The sequence below is a fragment of the Lynx rufus genome, unplaced genomic scaffold (genome assembly GCF_022079265.1).
Source record: "Lynx rufus isolate CCGP_SWC_20201006 ecotype Redwood Valley unplaced genomic scaffold, mLynRuf1.p SCAF_2, whole genome shotgun sequence".
Lineage (NCBI taxonomy): Eukaryota > Metazoa > Chordata > Mammalia > Carnivora > Felidae > Lynx > Lynx rufus.
Genome location: NW_025814834.1, coordinates 79589453 through 79607405, shown reverse-complemented (window position 1 = coordinate 79607405; position 17953 = coordinate 79589453). Strand labels below are relative to the sequence as shown.

General features: G+C 37.2%; 1 long non-coding RNA gene across 1 annotated transcript; it reads right to left on the bottom strand.

The window, feature by feature from the left end:
- Positions 1-346: 346 nt before the first annotated feature.
- On the bottom strand, positions 347-12773 carry LOC124515841 (uncharacterized). Its single transcript, XR_006962883.1, has 3 exons — positions 11585-12773; positions 10000-10110; positions 347-822 (listed from the first exon to the last, which is right to left on the bottom strand). It is a non-coding gene; the product is annotated as an uncharacterized LOC124515841 (long non-coding RNA).
- Positions 12774-17953: the final 5180 nt, after the last annotated feature.

The window sequence follows — 17953 nt, the reverse complement described above, 5'->3', positions numbered from 1 at the left end:
TAGTTTAAGTTTACCGAAAAAAGAGGAATGAAATTGGTGAGGCGGCCCTTAGAATCTTTAAATGTATTTTAATGCTTTATTTCATTAAGAATATTATCTGTAATGTCCTTACAAATATTTGAAGGGGAAAAATAATTTAAAAAGACTCATTTGACTCTACACCTGTTAACCTTTATTTTTAAAAAAATTTTTTTTTTTCAACGTTTATTTATTTTTGGGACAGAGAGAGACAGAGCATGAACGGGGGAGGGGCAGAGAGAGAGGGAGACACAGAATGGGAAACAGGCTCCAGGCTCTGAGCCATCAGCCCAGAGCCTGACGCGGGGCTCGAACTCACGGACCGCGAGATCGTGACCTGGCTGAAGTCGGACGCTTAACCGAGTGCGCCACCCAGGCGCCCCTACACCTGTTAACCTTTATAAAATCTTAATCAGTGATACAATAATGACTCATCTTAATGTGAAAGCCTGTAGTGAATAGGGATTAACATTTCCCTAGAGAAACTGGATCTACTTGATAGAACATTCTTGTACTAATCTTTCTTGTTTACCAGATTTTTCTATTAATACAGTCTGAAAAGAACAGTTGTGCTTTCATGGTGTGTTTCCGTTTGTTGTCAAATAGCAGCTGATATTTTATCAAGTTGGCAGCATTCTGAGTGCTGGGGAAATCATCCTGGGAACCCCTTACCTTTCTTGCCCCTGTCTTGGAAATCTCTCGCCAAAAGTACCGTACCTTTTGTAAGACATGGATTCCCAGGATTCCCAGCAAAATACTACTGGCAGATATTCTTTGAAACTTGGGGTGTGGGGTCTTCATTTTCTGGAGAAGTCAAAATATTAAAATTATTCACTCTGAGCTGTGGGCTGGATTCTTGTATCTGCAGTGAAGGATTCTCCCTTAAATATTATAAACTCACTCCTGCTTACAGATACCCTACTGACGCTTCTGGGAGCCCTCGGTACAAAATGATTCAGAATATACCACTCAGATTGCTTCTAGGAGCAAAGAGATGGGCTTGGTGGCTTGGCAGTAATTGTCCTTTTGTCCTTCTGATGACAGGAGATAACAGCACTGAGCAATGAAACATAATCAATAGTCAAATGTGGGCAGGAGACAGTTTTTGCTTTGGATACCAGAGTAAGTGGCTTATCTCTTTGCACTACACACATTTTACTCTCATAGTATTGAAACTGAGTTTTAAATACACATAGTGGATTTTTCTCCTGAGCACTGTGCCATGAATACGATGATGAATAATTTTTAGTGAGTGGCTCACATCTAAAAGTCACTTTTTAGGGGACAGTTTCCTGCCCAGAAACATGGGTAAAACTTTTTTCAGTAGACAGCCTGGTTATCTAGTTCCAACTTCCTAACTGGAAACGTGGAAACTTGCTGGCCACAAATTAGCGGAAGGAATTTTAAAGAAGAAAAAAAAAATCGATGTTACATATTCTGCCACCAACAAATCCCAGGAACAGTATGTTTCTGCAAGATCTCTGATAGTGTCTGGATGCATTCCATTTTGAGATACTCTGCTGGCAGAGGCCTTCCCAGCAAAGCCTGCTGCCTACTCTCTCCTCCCACTCCTGCAACAAAGCCTGTTGCCCTCGGGCTGTCCTCTGCTCTCCAGGCTCTTCACAGGTATCTGAAAGTCAAGGGCTTTTGCACCGATGTCCACCTCCCTCTGGGTCCAGCTGTCTTACTCATCCATCCAGGGCACTCACGGTATCCCTCCCGTTCCAGATGTTAACAGGTGAATGAAGCCTCATCCTGTTGACTTGGCCAATGGGTATAGCTCTCTCCCCCACCTCTTAAAATAAACCTTTCTTCTGAAGCTTTGCATTATTTTTATCCAGTAGCTACCATATATTGGCCGCTAGTATGCTCCAAACCTGCACTGTCCATAGAGAACCAATAGCCACATTTGGCTATTAAACACTTAAAATATGACAAGATCTGGGGTACCTGGGTGGCTCAGTCGGTTAAGTGTCTGACTTTGGCTCAGGTCATGATCCCACTGCTTGTGAGTTCAAGCCCCACATCAGGCTGTGTGCTGACAGCTCGGCGCTTGGGGTCTGGAGCCTGCTTCAGATTCTGTCTCCATCTCTGCACAGCCGCCCCCCGCCCCCCGCGCCTCCCCCTCACCTGCTCATGCTCTGTCTCTTTCTCTCTCAAATATAAACATTTTAAAAAATTAAAAATAAAATAAAATATGACGAGTTCAAATGGAGATGTGCCATTAAGTGTAAAACACACAACAGATTCTGAAGACTTAGCACGAAAAAATGTAAAATATCTCATTAGTAATTTTTACATTGATTACATGTTGCAATAACATTTGTCATATACTACGTACATAAAATGATATGTGTTCATTCATTCATCCTTTAAACATTTATTTAATGTCTACCAGGGTTCAGGTACTGAACCAGGTGCTAGATGTATGGTGGGGTTTGTGAAATAATCAAAGCCTTTGCCCCTATGGAGATAGTAAATAGGAAAGCAAAAAGATGAATACTCACAAAACCACATGAAGTATAATGAAGAAACAAGCAGGGTGCTGCAAAACAACAAGGGTCAGAGAGTGAGACCTATTTACCTAGAGTGAGCAGGAAAGGTCTCACCAAAGAGATGACATTGGTGCCGGGACCTGAAAGTACGATGAGCCAGACGCGTGCAGAATAGGAGGAGGAGGAGATCAGGAACAGAGAGGAAAGTTCGTGCCCTGAAGGTCCTGGAGCGCAGTCGGTGAAGGGGTCACTGGATACCATGTGAGGCTGCTCATGGAAGCAGGGGCAGAGGATGCGGACCTTCTAGGTCAAGGTAAGGAGCTGTGACTTTATCCAAGGTAGAATTGGGAAGCCAATGAAAAGATTTAAGAAGGTTGGTAACTTGATCCATTTTATGCTTTAAATATGTTCTGGCAATTGTGTAAAGAATGGATTAGAGGGCACCTGGGTGGCTCAGCTGGGGAAGTGTCCAGCTCTTGGTTTCAGCTCAGGTCATGATCTCATGGTTCAGGGGAATGAGTCCTGCTTGGGATTCTCTCCCTCTCCCTCTCCCTTTCTCTCTGCCCGTCTCCCACCCTCTCTCTTTCTCTCAAAATAAATAAGTAAACTTAAAAAAAAAAAAAAAAAAAAGGATGGATTGGAAGGAACAACAAAGGATGCAGAGAAACTAATTTAGAGGCAATGGAACAGTCCAGACCAGAGAAGGCAGCAGCTTATACTAAGGGGGTGGCAGGGGCAAGTGCATTTCACTTGTCCCTTGGCCCTCCAGCTTTCTGAGTTCAAAGGACTATAAAGACAATAAAATACAAATATATTAATAAGTAGATAATATTAAATATATTAATAGCTAGGGAGAGTCTAGCTATTTCCCTGGTGTTTCCTCTTGCCACACGCTGCTGCTCTGTTCTAGAACTTGATCCCCTATTGCCATCCTATGGGCTACTCCAGCTTGCTCTGAGCATGACCTTCCCTTGATTCCCCAAAGCAGTGCTAATGCAAGTCTAAGGAAGCTGAAAGCTTTGTAGAAGACACAGGAAGCACCAAAGGAAAAGCAAACTTCACTTTATCATCCGCTCTGCCTGTTGCAAAAGAGTGCTCTGGACAAGCTCTCCATCTCTTTTTCCTCTAGTTCCAGGGTCCAAATGCCTTTTTTTGGGTTTCAGGGGAAAAAAATTAAACTCCCATAACTTCATTACTTACAAATTACCTTTACTACCCACTTTATCTCAACCTCTCACATCCAGATGGGTGCTCAGGTTTGCCACTAAGAACGAAACGGTCCATTGATGCCTGTTCCTAAGCCCTTTCATGCAGGAGCATGTGAAATTAGGTTTTTAAATCATATATTCTTTCCTCCACACTTGTATGACCTTACTGAATCCTCACATAAGTAGATGCTATTCCCATTTGTGAACAAAAGCAAAAGCTGGAAGAGGTGGCTAAGAGAGTAATTTGCTCCAAACCATACAACCAGTAAGGGATGAAGAGAAGATTCAAAACAATCCAGCTGGAATGCTGGCAACCACCAGCCTACAACTCCCCTGCAGAGACAAGGTCACGGGGCAAGGTCATTTTTCTCCACACAGCTCCACCATATACTCCCCTTCCTTTTGGAAACCTACTTTTCACCTAGATGACTAGAGACTCAATAGAGAACAAATTCTATGGAATCTGTATGAGCAAAAAACACATTCCAATTTAGTGCCATTCTTCTTCCTTGTTTTTTCTCTCAAGGACAAACTCTGTGTGCCCAGAATTTATTCTACCTAAATTTAAATAAAAAGCAATCATTTCCTTTGGAGATCCCAAGTGAAATTGTGCCAGACGGCTATTCCTTGAATTCTAAGCAAGCTTAAGGAAGGGTATGGTCACATTATGTGTATTGACTCATTCTTCATATCAACTCTAATAAGTTGTTGCTATTAATAACCCCATTTTACTCAATTTGAGAAGAAATTAAATGTCAGAAATAACTTGCTGAAGTGTACAGTCTGTACTTTTGGTTTCAAAAATATGTGGACAGGGACGCCTGGCTGGTTCAGCAGGTAGAGTATGTGACTCTTGGTCTGGAGGTCATGAGTTCAAGCCCCACATTTGGTGTAGATTGCTTGAAACAACAAAAAAACAAAACATGTGAAATTCTGAGGCTGTTTAGTAAGACAAGTTCCACAGGAGCCTGTGTGAAGTTCAGTCCCCAAAGCCTCTGTCAGATAATAGAGCATCTCAAAAAGACAAACATCAACTGGGTGTTATTAAGGGCTGGTGCATGAAGCCGATGCCTATCCCATATTGATAAACAAAGGCAAATTAATTTGTATTTAGGTTGCCCCATTTAATCATTGATGTTTTATTTATTGCAACTGAATGAATAAGATTTATTCATTTACTCATTCACTAATTAACTGACATGTGCCAGGTAGTGCAAGGCACTGAGAATACAAAGATTAATGAAAGACTGTACTTCAAGTCCACTGTCTTTAAGGGACAAGCTTGGCATTCTCCCCTCTCTGCCCTCTCAAGCCTGATGCTTCCAAGGCTAAGGTAAGAGAAGGGGTCCTTCTGTACTGTGACACAGACGGACGTCCACTTTTAGTGGAAGAAAGAGGATTCATGTCTGTAGGTGTGCAACCATCCCAGTTTGTTTTTCAGATTTTCTTTTCTCAGGTCAGCCCCTGAGGGGGCTTCCTTGCTCTTCCTTTTGTTTTAGGATTAGAAACTCTCAGAGCTAAAAGGAGACCTGTGGGGAGCAGAAAATGGCAACTGATATGTGAAGTTACAACACCCCGAGGGGTGGAGAGGCTCTAAAGGTCTAGGGGCAGGGAGGGAAGAGAGGAATTGAGAGAGCGTATGCTCTGCGCTGCGTGTTGGGTGCGGCTAAGTGGTCTCAGAGAAAGATTCTGCACCCACAAGTGTTTCATTTTCAGCAAAATAACATTGTCTTGTTGAATTAATGTTGCTTATTTGGATGGTACTGAATTTATAGTTTTAAAATTGGATTTGTAAATGTATTTTGGTTTAAATGTATAAATAATAAACATCATTTATAAAAATACACTTGATTTAAATGTGTACCATTACATGGAATTTTAATTAAAACACGATGGTTCATTAACTTATTTATTTTTAAATTTAAGCCATAATTTATATACAATAAAATCTCCCTCTTTAGTGTAGAGCCCTGTGAATTTTGACAAATGTATAGTCATGTGGCCATCACTACAATCAAAAGAGAGAACAATTTCATCATTCCAAAAATGTCCCCCATGCCACTTTTTTGTCCCTATAATTGTGCTTTTCCACAAATGTCATATTAATGGAAATGGAACATTATGTAGCCTTTAAAAATTATCTTTGTTGAAGTACAATTGACATATAATTCATTGCAGATATTTAAGGGCACGATGTGATGAGTTGACATATATACAGTACATATATAAAGCTATCATCTCTGTGAAAATAATGAATATATCTATCATCCCATGATGTTTCCTCATGCCACGTAATAATCCTACCTCCCACAAGTCCCCCAGCTCCAGGCAACTACTGAACTGCTGTACTATAGATCACTTTGCATTTTCTAGAAGTTTATATAAATGGAATTATGGGGTATGTAATCTTTTTTTGTCTTGCATATGCCAAGCACAGTAACTTTGAGATCCATGCTCGTTGTTTTATGTATCAATAGTTTATTCCTTTTTATAGCTGCGTAGTATTCCATTATAAGGCTAGAGCTCAATGTGTCTATCCACGCATCTGCTCAGGGACATTTCGCTTGCTTCCAGTTTGGGACTACTGCAAATAAAGCTGCTCTGAACATTTGTGTACAAGCCCTTGTATGGGGCATATGTTTTTTCTCACTTGGGTTAAATACCTACTAGTGAAATGGCTGAGTCATACAATAAATGTAGAGTTAACTTTTTTGAGGAACAGATAAACTATTCTCCAGAGGGACTGTACTATTGTACATCCCCACCAGCAGTGTATGAGCTCAAGTTCCTCTTCATCTTTACCAACACTTGGTTTAATCGGTCCTTTAACTTTAGCAATTCTAGAGGGCAATGGTAACTTCCTTGTGGTTTTAATGTGCGTTTTTTTAATGACTGATGCTGTTGAACATCTTTTCATGTGCTTATTTGTCGTCTGTAGGTCTACTTTAGTGAAATGCATGTTCAGATCTTTTGCCTATCTGTTAATTAAGTTGGTTTATTTTCTTGTTGAGTTTTGAGTTCTTTCTGTGTTTGGGATACAAATTTTTAATTAGATATGTGATTGCATACATTGTGTCCCGGTGTGTGGTTTATTTTTTCTTTTCTTTATCAGTGTCTTTCAAAGAACAGTTCTTAACTTTGATGAAGCCCAACCTGTCATTTTTTTTCTTTTATGGCTCATATTTTGTTAATATAATCTAACAAATCTTTGCCTATCCCAACGTCACAAAAATGTTCTTCTAGGTTTTTTTAATGAGGTTTTATAGTTTTAAGTTTTATAGTTAGGTTTATCTTCCATTTTGAGTTCATTTTTTTTATAGGGCACAAATATGGATCAAATTTATTTTAAAATGGCTCATGTGAGGGGTGCCTGGAGGGCTCAGTCGGTTAAGTGTCCGACATCAGCTCAGGTCATGATCTTGTGGTCTGCAAGTTTGAACCCTGCGTCAGGCTTTGTGCTGATGGCTCAGAGCCTGGGGCCTGCTTTGGATTCTGTGTTTCCCTCTCTCTGCCTCTCCCCCACTCAGGCTCTGACTCTCTCTCAAAAACAGACATTAAAGGGGCGCCTGGGTGGCGCAGTCGGTTAAGCGTCCGACTTCAGCCAGGTCACGATCTCGCGGTCTGTGAGTTCGAGCCCCGCGTCGGGCTCTGGGCCGATGGCTCAGAGCCTGGAGCCTGCTTCCGATTCTGTGTCTCCCTCTCTCTCTGCCCCTCCCTCGCTCATGCTCTGTCTCTCTCTGTCTCAAAAATAAATAAACGTAAAAAAATTTTAAAAACAGACATTAAAAAAAATTTTTTTAATGTTCATGTGAACTTAAGTTTTAGAAACACTAATTATTTACTCCAGAGGCTTGGCTGACAAGGAGGGATATAAGTAGTTAACAAGAAGAGGGCATAAAGTCAAGAGACATTAAAATTTTTTCTATTTGTTTATAATAGGGAGAGAATTAGATATGGTTTTAGACTGTAAGGATGGAGCCATTCAAGAGAAAGAGATTTAAAATCTAATAAACATTCTTCTTGTCAAAACTGACCATGACCATCTTGATTATCACATATATATTCCCAGCCTCAAACAGAGGCATGCACATAGCAGGTGCTCAATAAAATGTTTTAGAATGAAGGAAGCAAACATTTAAGGAATTAATGTGAGAGACTATGTAACCAAGAGTACAGTTATGGAAGGAGACTTGAGTCAGTCTTAGTGAGGGAACAAATTCCCAAAAATAGGCTGAGGAAGTTAAATATGTAGATAAGAGGGCAGGAAAATCAAGAAGTTCATACTCCATAGCCTTGATTTTTTTAATTATGAAACAAAGCTTTTATCTGCTAGGGATGGAGCAAAGTGGAGACGACATGACTTGTCCACTGAAGTATTGCAATACCCTCACGAGTGAGGAGGAGCATCGACTATGTGCTGAATTAGGTGCCTTGGGAGACAATCCAGCTGTTGATGCATCCACCGTATCAGGTAAGGATATTTCCCCTGTACTCAGAGAGATACAAATCTTACCCCCACCAATAGAATGACATTTTAATGACAAGCACTTGGGAAAGTTCCTGGGGTCAGTGAGGGGTTGCAGGGAGGCACTTTGAATGAGAAATCCTTGCAGAAATGCCCCTCATATCACATTCTATAGGCAACTGTGTCAGTTTGCTCTAGAACTCTCTTTCCCCTCTTCTAAAACTATTCCTTGGGTCTAAAGAAGTCACTTTTAAAAGTGCACTTTCAGATTATCATGTCCCAAATTCCTATTTAGAAGCAGGAATTTTCCAATTTCTAATTCTCTTTAATTTCTTTTGAACTCTTCCCAGAATCCTCTACATGAAGTTGTGGGGCCAGTGCCTTCCACAGACTCCAAGAGAATCAGGGCACAGCCTGTGGGAAAAATGACGCCATTATCTTACATGAAAGAAACTTTCCTGTTGGGGACCTCCTTCAACACACGATCTTGGCTTGGCTTTTGCCAAAGCCATACCCAAAATTTTCCATTAAAAAAAAAAAATTAAGATGAGCAACATTTGGCATTATTTTCTCATTCCGTTCCCTCCCTATACCTGTTGTCTTTCTCTATTTCTGTTGTATATGAACTTGTTTTTCTCACCATGAGAAAGCTGAGAGTATTAATTCAAATAAACATGTCAATGTCAATCTAAAATGATGAATTCCACACTAGTACACTGCATTGACATGCACCATTTAGAAAACACTGTATTTTGGGGAGAATATGTTTGTTATGACGGAATAAATACATGTCTTTAGTGTAGCCTTACTGCACAAAGATATCACTTCCCTGCTTAAAATCTTCAAATAACTCTCCACCGAATTAAAAAAAAAATTTTTTTTTTAATGTTTATTTATTTTGGAGGGAGAGAGAAAGAGTGTGAGCAGGGGAGGAGCAGAGAGAGAGGAAGACACAGGACCTGAAGCAGGCTCCAGGCTCTGCAGTCAGCACAGAGCCCAACACGTCCATTGGATTTAGAATAAACTCCAAAATTTCCTCATGGTTTAAAAGGCCCTCAGTGATATGGCCTCTGTACCTTTCAGAGCTCATCTCCTCCCACATATGCTCCAGCCATAGTCTTCATTCTCCTCAGACACACCAACTCCATTCCCACCTGAGGCCTCTGCACTTGCGGTTCCCTCTGCCTGGCATGCGGTATAGACCCTCAGGGACCAGACTACTTCTCCTCATTGAGGTCCTATGTCATTCCCAACTTTGTGGGTTCTACATCCTAAAAATCTCTTGAACACATAATTTTGCCCTTGAACCCAAAGACTCTTTGCCACATCATCATGGTTCCACGATCCAACCCACCTATACTGTACTACTTTTGTCCCCGATAAGCCATATTCCTTCATACTTTTTGCATGTATGCATATCTTTTGCATGTATTTTCTCTGCCTAAAATCTTTTACCTCTTTCTCACCTAGTTTACCTGCTTCTTTCACAACACAGCTCAAATACCATCTCTTCCCAAAAGCTTCTCTTGATCTGTCCCCCAGTCTCAGTTAATCGAGTTAAACGTATTCTCTGTGGTACTGTAATCATGTTAATTTATCCAAATGCCCTCAGTGACAGCGCGCAAACCAAGCCACACGCTTCCCAATGACTGGGGGGTATGGTGGTTAAGTGAGAAGTGGATTCCCAGCAGGGATTACACTTCTGAGCCAACAGTGCGTCTCAGGGTGGCTACAGTTAGCTCTTGCCAATGGAACGTGAAAGGAAGTGAGGCATTCCACTTCTAGGGCTGAGGCCTTTAAGAAGCAGACATACCTCCTCCACATTCTCTGTTCACCTTCAGGCTTGATGCAGATGACAGCAAGTCCCTCTGGATGGTGGGGTCGCAAGATGGAAGGACCTGGCCTTCAAACTGGAACACCTGCCCTGGACAATTATGGGAGAAATAAACAACTTCGAGGAATCTCTGACTTATTTTGTTCTAAAGAACAGTTGTTAAGAAGAATATTACACCAAAAATAAAAGAATTGGTTTATAGGTAAATCTGTGGAAAATTAGCCAGCTGAATTCAGAAGCATCTGATTCTTTTTTTTGGATTTTCAGTTCTTATATACTAAAAGATTCAATAAGCTTATTTAGGTTGTTCCAATATTTGAAGGAAAGAATGGTTTCGACAACTACAAAATCTCTAAATATGTTAGAAGTTTAACTCAGAGCTATTCTCTATCCATTTGGTTTCAAACAATACTTTAGAATTGTTTTTAATCCCATTATTGTTGAGTGGCCATGGAATTCAAGACACTTGTACATTCAGAACATTAACTTAAATGTGTAATTACCAGAAATCATCCATTTGAAATAATGATGCTATTGTTCTACTAAGTCTGTCATTTAAAAGTATGTTGATATACCAGCAGTTTTGTAACACTGTAACTGATTGAATAACTTCAGTAGTATTTTAAAAAGGAAACTTCAGAGTAGAGTTTCATGAGAATCAGAACCTTCCAAAATTTGTAGGTTGGGAGTTTGAAAGGAAAAAAAAAAAAATAGCAGTAATAAAGACAGAAAGAAGAGAGAGGGGGAGAAAGAAAACAAGGAGAGGCCATTCTATTGAAGGAGGTTGTTACTTTGCAGGATCACGGGAAGATCAATGGTACTGAAACTTGGGAAAATTGGGAAGAAGGAAGCAGGAGGTGGGTGGTTTTGACATACACATCACATTTCAGACATCATCTGAACAATCACATAGGGAACATGAGTCAGTAGGTGACGCGGGTCTAAATAAAGAACAAAGGTCAAGGATGGAGAGGGAGGTTTGGTAAAACCCTGGATGACTTCAAGTAGCAGAGCATGGCATGTCTTGAGAAATGCCCACAATGCAGGAGTGAAAACGTCAGTAGATGACATATAAAAAATATCCCAATAAAAAGAACCAAGCTTGTTAGCTTAGTAGCTAATACAAGGGAGATGCTCTGGCACAGATTTACTTCTTATAAATCTTTGGGCCATTCCAAGAGTACACAGGTCAGAAATTTTATGACTAGAAGCAGAAATACTTATATCTGTTATGTTTTTTACACGGCACAAGCTATTTGTTTATATATCTCCCTCCCCCCGCCCCCCCTTCCCCAGCAGACTAGGCAACCCTGGAGCATAGGTGGTTTCATGCTCTACATCCATGACCCCTCAGTTTCTAAGACATGGTACGTACTCAGCTTTTTACTGAATTTTATTTTGCTACTGTATATAATAAGCCAAAGGGTATATTTTTGGGCATAAGAAAAGCAGAGTGAGGAGATACACACAGTATCAAAAAATCATTTGCAGCTAAAATACTGCCCTAAGAAAATTAGATACATACTTAATGGATTTTCGGCCAGGTCCATTGAAAGCTACTCACTTCATTTGTTTCCTTTGAGCCAAGGAAGGTGGGAATTCTGAGTGCTTTCATGCCACTGGGACTCATGCACTTGTATGCTGGTCAGCCTGACACTGTGAGGGAACAGACAACTAATAAATACCTCTGAAACACATTTCTTAAATGTCTTACATGAAATTAGCAATGTAGGTTTAAATTCCAGACACCTATATAATTTTTCCCTCCAAGGTCTTACTCTAAAGAACTTTTCCAACAAGCAAAATTCTTAACACTGTCCCCTTTTCCTGAATTCCTAATGTAGGCTATGCAAGTTGGTATGGTTACACTTTGAAGAGACAAAAATATTAAAAAAAAAAAAAAAGCACAAGGTTTTCTTTGATTTTAATGAGTAGACTTCGAGTTCACTTCCCTTAAAATATTGCCCCTGAATTGCAAATTACTTCATGGTCTTTTTTTAAGTGAGCTCTCTTCCTAGACTGACAGAGCCAGCTGCAGCATTGTGCTGTCTATGGAAATGATATCATCAGCACTCTGTCCTTGAATAAGACCACAATCATTACATTTGGCTCCTTTTCACATAGCAGGAACCGAAGAGATGTTTGTTTATAGCAACAGTATTCAGAAAGTTATCATTTCTGCACTCTATCAGTTGGCAGCTTAAAATCAAAAGAAAGTTTAGCATGAATTACCTGAATTCCCTTCTAAAGTCAAAGTAGTTTTAGTTATAATACATTTAATACATTTGAAACAATTACTGTTTAAAGCGTTCTCGTTTTCTAATTTTCAGTGTATTACAATTAATTTTGATACTGAGTAGAAAATTTTAAGAAATAATATATTGTTTGCTTATATTCATTATTTATTGAATATATTTATATTTCTTATACTTCTGTTTTCCAACTTATCAATAATTAACACACTGTTAAATATTTGATACTAATTAACAATTCAACCTAATAATTATTAAATTAAAACATAATTTAATAGTTATAACTAAGTCATTTTTAGACCTGATATAAAACTTAGACTTGTTCCCACAATCCCATTCCTTAGAGAAAGCTACTGTTAACCATTTGGGGTCATTCCCTTCCGACCTTCATTCATATATCAATTTTGCTTTTTCATAGAAGGGTTCTTATAGTCATTTTAAGGGGTAGCAAATTATTTTCTCTGAATCAAATAACTTAGTTTATTCAATCAAATAATAATAGAAAAAACAAAATATTTGAAATCCATATTCACCATGATAAAATGTTGTATAAATTTAAGTCCCATCTTTTATTAAAAGTTCTTATCTGACAAATATTAGTAAAAGCAGTCCATTAAACTATAATTTTAAATACAAAAATAAGCAAGTGACTTTATAATCCAAAAAAGATTTTACATTTTCTTAAAATAATTATTGCTCCCCCTAAAAAACATCATTTAAGTTTTATTAACATAAAGCTAAAATGTTAGCATCATTTATATGTACAGTATGACCATTAACTCCAATCTTATCATTTCTATCTTTAGTAAATCAATCCTTTCCATTTTTGGTCAATTATTTTCTGACTTCCAAAGATTGACTGTGAAACATTAATAAATTTAAAAATAAATGTAAAGTTTTAATTAAACTTAATTTTAATTAAACTCCTCTTGTTTTTACCCAGTAAATATTATGGTAACTAACAGAAAATGCACAGAAATAAAACAACTTTACCTGTTTTTTATACAAGCGTTCCACAGAATACCACTTGTGAAAAAGGGTTCCATTGTTTAAAAAGGTCTTGAAAACTGGTGAAGTTGAGGTTTTAAAGCACTGGAAATATGCATAAAGTCATGCATACCGGAATAGCAGGCCTCTGCTTACAACCCAGGCTGTGATCCAGTCCAGTGTCTAGTTTACAATACCACCGCACTTACACGAAAACTTCTTGAATCCCCCACTAGAAATAATACTTTTTTCTAATTCTCATTGCATTTTGCTTGTGTCTTTTAAAAATCACCATCTGAATAAAGATGATCTATGCTCAAGAAACCTTCAAAAGCAGTGAAATATCAAGATAATAAATTAAAACAGTAGTTAATCTTTAAAAGAAAAAATTTTTTAAATCTTTAAAAAAAATAAATGTTCATTTATTTTTGAGACACTGAGAGAGACAGACCACGAGCAGGGAAGGGGCAGAGAGCGAGAGGGAGACACGAATCTGAAGCAGGCTCCAGGCTTTGAGCTGTCAGCACAGAGCCCAAAGCAGGACTCGAACCCATGAACTGCAAGATCATGACCTGAGCCGAAGTCAGACACTTAACCAACTGAGCCACCTAGGTGCCCCAGTAGTTAATCTTTTTATATCCACAACAATTGATGAGAATTCTATCAAAATCATTCAACTTTGCAATGGAGACTGCAATTGGTATTGTATTAGTTAATCAATTTTTATTAATTATCTTGATCTCTCTTCATAATGTCCCCAAAAGTAATATTAGATGAACAAAAAGAAACAAAACCCAAGCATCTCATTTACTTATAAATTAAAAACTATTTTTGTATTCCTTGCCATCAAGATGATTCTAAAAACAAAAAAAAAATGATCCAATACTGCTTTCTAATTATCAATGTAATATGACTGATATAGAATATTTAGGATACACAAAAGCATAAAGAATTAGAAAAATACCAACCATAATGCTATTGCCTTACAACAACTTGTAATAATATTATATTTTCTTCCTCTTTTTTCTATACTTATTTTGAGGTCATACTACATCTAAAAGTTTGTATCCATTTTTCCCACTTAACATGTCACAATCATCATTTCCCCATGTTATTAAAACCTTTGTAAAAAACATTTTAATTGTACGTTTCATCATATAATTTAATATATCCCTTAGTATGTCAGACATTAACAGATGGACATTCAATGTATTTTTTGAATGAATTAGCACAGGACTTCCAACACTTATTTTATATCTGAACTGTATTCAATGTAGGGTTTAGGTAGGATCTGATAAAAAGGCAAAACCTTATGAACACTTAAGTCAATCCTCTTTACTGATCCTATCACATTAACTATAAACCATTTATTAAGGGAGAGTAAGGAATAGTCACTATTATCCACTCAGAGTACAGATAAAAATATCCTACAACCATTAGCTATGTTATTTTCCACCTTACCCACACAAAAATTTTGAACAAGAGGCACAAACAATAAAGTCTAACATATTCAACTAAAATTTTAAACTTTTATGAGAACAACTTAAGATACCATAAAAAAGGTAAAAAGATTAATGACACATGGCAAAAGATTAATATTCTTTAAAACAACTTTCGCAAAGCCAGTAGCAAAATTTACAAAGGACACAAACTTTTATATAAAATGACCAAAAATCTATGAAGATATTCAAACTCAGTTATAAACCAAAGAAATGTAACTATACAGGTGAGGTATCACTTTTTACCCAGAGATCAGCTGAGACTTAAAAAAATGAAACAAGTATCACTCGAAATAAACAAAGATGTGTTCCTGCAACTTAATAACTTGTTCATCAAAAGCAATTTTCCTACGAAAGAATGATGAAATGGGAATTCAGTCACACTTGGGAAAGAGTATAGTCCAAATTATTAAATTGAATATGAACTTCCTGTAAGACAAAGAACGTTTAACAAAAAAGTAAAAGAAATAGCATTGAATGCTGAGAGTTGTACACTGACATGCTGGCAGGAAAGCATCACTAAGAAGGAAGACAGGTCATCTAATGCTACATGATAAAACTGGACAGTATTCTTACCCAATGTTAAATAAAAGGGTCAGCTGGAAGAATATTTTATATATATATGTGTGTGTTACACATATATGTACGTTACACATTTATGCATGTTACACATATATGTATGTTACCTATATATACATACATACATACATATGGTTGTATGTATGTATGTATACGTTGGGGAAGACAATTGGGAAATATGTCATGTCTTTTAAAAGTCCATACACTTTGACACAGATACTTGACTTGTAGACTAAATGAAAACTAAATTCAAGTATTAATTGCAGTATTGTTTTTAATGGTGAGCAATAAGTAACAAGTTAATGTACATCAACAGAAGACTGGTTAAATAAATTGGGACGACCCAAACAGCAAATACATCATTAAAATAATTTTTTATATGTGAAAAATGTCTATAGTATATTGTGGAAAAATTACAGGGCATTTTAGAATTCTATGTTCAACACACACACTCAAATATATACATGTCCATCCCAAAGTGTTGACACTGATTTTCTTAGAATGGTGGGACAATGGATGATTTTAATGTTCTTTTTGCTTATTATATCTCTTTCCTGGTTTTCTTATGTGAATTTTTTATATTAATAAACATGTTTATATGCTATAAAGATAATTATAAAAATTAAAGGGGCAAACTGGGATGTCTGCAAAAATAATGATTAAAGGATTCGACTGATTTATAAGAAAAACACTAAGATTCTAATAATGAAAAGAGTGAAAGAATAAGACACTGAAATACACAGAAAAATAGTATCAATAAATAATTAAGTTCAAAATAAGACAACACACTTATCCTTTTATTTAAGTGGAAAGAAACCCACAATATTAATTAAATATGAATAGACACTCTGAAATCCCATATCATTTAATCCGAGTAGTTGCACTTCTGAAATTCTAGCCAAAAGAATACTGCTAACTACAAAAAAAATACTCCTAACTATGAACCAAGCTTTCAGTAGAATATGTCCATCACAATGTTCCTTGTACAAGAAAATAATGAAAATACAGCAGAATGTTATTTGGAAATCCTAAACCTAGAAGCATCCAAACATTGGAAATGTTTCAAAAAGATTTCATCCATGTTGATATAGAATGATTTGCTAAAATGTAAGGCATGTAGTGATGTGAATAACTGGTCATTTAAGCAAGTCAAAGTCCCAGAATCACAAAACGCTGCTACCAGTCATAAGAAACCAGTTCACAGGAATGTCAGAGGCTATTTTATGTTGTGAAAGTTTCATTCTTTCATGGGACAAAGGTTATTTAGTAGCAAAAGGGGGATACTCCAGATGTAAAAACGAAAAAAAAGGGCATAAAGATCAGGAAGATGATAGAGATTTTTTTCCAAAAGAGCTGTTGCACCATTTACCATTTCAATGTCTGCAGATGCTTACAATAAACTCTGGTATATTCCTGACATGCCTAGCTGTCAATCCATACACGTTTCAAATAAATAAAATTTGTATATACTTATTACACTGCATGATGTTTTTAGGAACATCATTTTTAAGGAAATAAATCTGATTTCTATCACAAGAGCTAATGAGAAAAACATACAGTCACTTTCAATCCCGTCTGAAATAAGGCGGAATTAAATAAGAACTAAGAATTAAATCAAGCAGTATGTTATAATTACGTAGGTAAGAAAAACCTATCTATGGAGGGAAAACCCACAAAAATATTAATAGTTCACTCATTAATTCGTCAACATATATAAATCAAACACCTCTTACATGCTCAGCACTGTGCTCAGTTCGGAGAGATACCAACTGGTAAACATAAAGACTCATAGTCACTGGCTGTCCTAGAGCTTACACTCCAGTGGAGGGAGACACACAATTTTCAAATAAGCATATGCATGGGAGTAACTCCTCACCCCCAACTTCTTTTCTTCATTTTTCTTGTTTACTATCAGACATTCTCATGAATGTTCACTTTAATGATACTCATTTTAAATGACCGGACTTTTCTCATATCTTAAGACAAATTAATCACATAAACTGGTCGCTATTTACCTGATTCATGGCCAATTCAAATATCCAGATGAAAAAGATAGAAAGCTCTGTATTTATTATCTAAGTTCCATAAGTCCCTAGAGAAGATTAGGACAATCTTTTCATCATTTGCATAATGCAGCTATCATATCTTTTCAATTGCATTGGCAGATCCCAGCCCTGGCCAGTACGTAAAGCTATCATCACTAAATCTAAACATATTCAGAGAATAAGTCAGAATAAAAACACTGACAACACAGATGTGTGAATAATTATAATTAACCCCTTCTAAAAGAAAAGGTGTATGTAATAGTACATAATAGAGTAACAATTTAACCCATCTTTTTTTTTTTTTTTTTCCTTTTTACTCAAAGCATAAAGCAGAGGCAACACTTCATCCCAGGTTAACATGCAACTTAAAAAAAAAGTTAATATACATATTAAACATGGAAATTCACAAGTAAAACCTTATTTGTCATTTCCCCCCAAACATACCTTAACACGATTCCTTTATTTCTTAATAAACAAGGCCCTACCACTGGTCACCTGACCAATGCCTTACATTTCTGGAGCTTGACAGTTTAGTTAGTTATGGACATAAGAACACTGTTGTAAGTATCCT